This window comes from Crocodylus siamensis, chromosome 1, assembly GCF_052110815.1.
Source record: "Crocodylus siamensis isolate JL-2025a chromosome 1, ASM5211081v1, whole genome shotgun sequence".
Lineage (NCBI taxonomy): Eukaryota > Metazoa > Chordata > Crocodylia > Crocodylidae > Crocodylus > Crocodylus siamensis.
The window spans coordinates 6,551,530-6,555,518 of NC_143395.1; positions in this window are offsets into that span (position 1 = coordinate 6,551,530).

The following is a 3,989-nucleotide window of genomic DNA, read 5'->3' on the forward strand; positions in this document are numbered from 1 at the left end:
CTCTGGCTCTGTTTTCAGACTCGTTTACATTAACAGTTGGGAGCTAACACTTGTGTGAGTGTGCGTGCGTGCATGTGTGTGTGTGTGTAAATATTGGTACAACCATGAATTCAATGACACATCCTATTCTGGTGTCTACATTTTAAGAGAATGTTGGAAAATTGGAGGGGGTTTGGAGGGAAAGCTTTGAGAATGATTCAAGGTATAAAAAAATTTGTTAAATTGAATTTTTTTAAAAACAAGAAACACAGGAACCCATGACTGGAAGGGACCTCTTGAGTTATCAGCTCTTGCCCCTTGCTGTTGAAAATAATCATAGTACTTTGCATCATGCTCCATTTAATCATCAAATAGGGTTTTGACCCCATTTCTCCAGTTGAAAGGTTGTTCCAGACCTCATTGTTCTGCTGTATAGATACCTTCTAATTTACAGCTTTAATTTATTTATTCTCAGTTTATATGCACTTTACTCATATACTGCTTAGGTTGCCATTCAGCTCCCTCTCTACTGTTCATATGTTAGACTGTAACATTGTAGCCATGATGGAATGTGTCCTTATGTCCAACAGCTGTCCTAACTATACTGTTGCTCCAATTAAAGAAGACACAAAAAAGCTATATCAATAGGATACATTTCTGCAATTAAAAAACCCAGTTCTGACCAACTAGGGAAGTGAATGCAAAAAATAAGTAGGTAGGTAGACAAAGACAAGGGATATAAATCATCAGTTTGAAAATACAAAAAATTAACAATGGAAATAAGAGGAATCAAAAATAGCAAAAGTTTCTATGGCCAGCAGCAATAAGAAATAATACAAATATCTCATCTACAAATGCATTCCTAACAATGGTACAGCCCTGACACTTGGTACAAATGGTAAAATTGGCAGAGACATAGAAAATGCAGAAATATTCAAGAAATATTAGTTCTGTATTTATTCTGAGATGAACTATTCATATTATATAATGAATCATGTTTTCTTGTATTGGCACTAGGGAGGGTGTTTTAAAAAATGGTAAAGATAAACTTTTGCAAATCTACAGGGCAGGATGACAAACATCTAGTCTATTTAAAATGCTGTTAAGGGAGAACTTTGTACTATTAAATACTGGTAATAGGAGTAAATGACAGAGTAGCAGCTGCTGCAGCTGGAGCCTCTGTGGAGATAGGGGGACCATGGGGGAAGAGAAAGTGCCTATAAACAACAGATATGGAGCCTCATATGCAGCACCGAAGTGTTCATTTCATTCCTCCTCTGCTGGCTGAGACAGAAACTCCTATTTCCATATTTCCCCATTAATAATGAAAATACCAGTTTTCAACAGCTGAATTATGTGAAATGGTGTGTCTTGTATGCAGGAAAGTATGGTATCCCAGGAGAAACGGCCTTCCTGTTAGAACAGTGAGGCAGTAGAAGAGACCTCTTGGGGAAGTTGTGGAATCTCCTTTGCTGGAGGCTTTGAAGCAGAGGTTGTATAAGCATTGGTCAGGGTTGATTTAAGAGTAACATTGCCACATTTATGCAGGCAGTTGGAAAAGATGACCCTTGAGGTCCTTTCCAACCTCATGATTATATAATTGCATAATATAATTCTATAATTCTGTGATCCAAGCACATAATTATGGAACACTTTTCCATACTAAACAATCATTAAGTTAGTCATTAAAAAAGGCTTGAGGACATATGCTAACTGAAAGCTCAAGCTGGACAACTTCAACCTACAAGTGTAATTTCACAATGAGGGCATTCTAGTAGCCACTGGAAGAATGTACCTCCAGGCTATGAAGGACTCTCCAGCCCTTTAAATTGTCCAATCTGGACTGGATATCTTTGTTGGAGGCATGGTTTAGGTCATGCATACTTTGTTGGTTTGATACAACATTCAGTGATGGATGGTTGTTCCCCTGTGTTATGTATGAGGTCAGAGATGATGATCATAATCATCCCTTTAGGTGAGAGAAAGAGTAGGAAAGGGGAACTGCACCTGTAAGGCAGATTGGTGGGAACCCAGAAGGGGCAGTCCCTGGGGGTGTCAGTTGGGACTGTAGGAAGGAAATCCTTGCATAGAGCCATCAACGCGGTACTGGAGATTGATAAGCACCAGCAGGCCCCTGAATAGATACTACTGGGGCTGACTAAGAGGGACTGACTACTGGGACTGACTACCGGGAACAGCCTGGAGAGAGAGTGCCTCAGAGGAGATGAAGTTTGGTGTACTATCGCTTTGGGAAGGTGGCCACAGGAAGCTTTGTTGTGAGGCATGGGGTGGCTGGGTGGGGAGGTGGGAGGCCACTGAAGATACTTCAGGGAAGCGTGTGGTCTGCTTAAGAGTTGCTCTGGGCTAGCGAGACCTGCAGGCTGCACTGTGTACTCATGTGGGACAATTTTAGACATTGACAAGCTTGAAGGGCTGATTAGGGTGCAGAAGCCTACAGAGCTGAGGACAGCACAAAGCAAAGTCCCCTGATGCCAAACCCTGAGCACAGAAAGTCCTATGATGTGAATGTAGAGGGAGAGGAACTGAATGTTGCCCCTTTTGACAGAACTAAACTCACTCCAAAATAACCATTACCATCTGAGTTGTGGCGGATGAGACCATTAGCCATTTGGGACACTGGAAGCATAAGCAGGCAAGGGGGTTGCTCCATATAGCTACTACTAATGCATATTCATAATATTAATATGAAAGTTAAAATAAACCTATGGGTAGAAACCTGAAAATAGGTGGGGTATAGAAGGCCAGATAGGGGGAGGCAGAGGGTGCTTCCATACGTGAAATTGGCATTAAAATGGGCCCCACCCTATAAATGGTGCTTCCGGGCATCCTGCTGGGGGCGGGAAAAGAACATTGGCACAGTCGATATCCGCTCCCACACTCCCTTTGGCTCCCAGCCCCCAAAGTGTTTTGCATTGTTTTCCTCTCCTTTGTTAGATCTCAGCTGTGCTGCTGTGCTTAGGTTGATATGGCACAATGGTGTATACAAGACTATCTCACATGGTTGTCTCATGGGTGATCCTGAGCCACTAATAATATGTAATTTATCCAGGGGCAAATCCCTTTAAGGATCCATATGCTAAATAACTCCATTAAATATTGAATCCTCTAAATTACAAAACCACAGAATCATAGAGAAGTCGGGCTGGAAGGGACCTCTGGAGGCCAGCTAGTCCAGCCACCTGCCTGAGGCAGTGTTAGCAGCATAACTGAGGCAGGGGGAGGGCAACCAGGACAGTAACTCCAGGCCCTGCATTTATTGGAGATGGTGAAAAAGCAGATGGCATGGCAGGAGCCTGCACTGCCCTGGGCACTGCACAGCTGCTCTGGGCATGGAGTTGCATGTGCTGCTATGTCTCTAGGCAGGGTCAGCCCTATCCAAATCCTTGTCTAACCTGTTAGACCCCCGACTTCATGCGGCACCCAATGACTAAGGAGACGACAATTCAATTGCTCATGGATCCTGTTACCTATTAGCCAGAGCAAGCAGGGAGCAAACACCAGCACACACTGCTCGCAACAGCTTTATTCAGAATAGAGACAGCTTCGGACAAGGGTCCCTCACAGACACACAGCCCATGAACCAGGGGACCTGCACTGAACAATAGTTTTTTTTCACATTTTATGCACCTTGATTCATGCTCGTTAACATTCGCTCCACCCTTGCTCCTCCTATGCTCCACCCTTTTCTCCTCCCATCTCAAGTTCCACCTCGATTTACTGTTTGCTTCATTAGCATGGAATTGCCTATGCATTTTACTCATTTACATACCTTTTTACTATAAGCACATGTCTAAGACCTTCACTCTTCTTTGGTCAATGGGCGGACTTTGACCAAAACCTGGAAGCTTCTGGAGGCCTCTTCACCAATCACCATTCACCTTTTTGCATATGTTCATCTCAGATTCTGTTACCAGATACGTGTTGTTTTTCACATTCCAGTCTGATTTTCTATCCTAAGTTGTACCATCTTCCACATTTCTAAAGCTTCA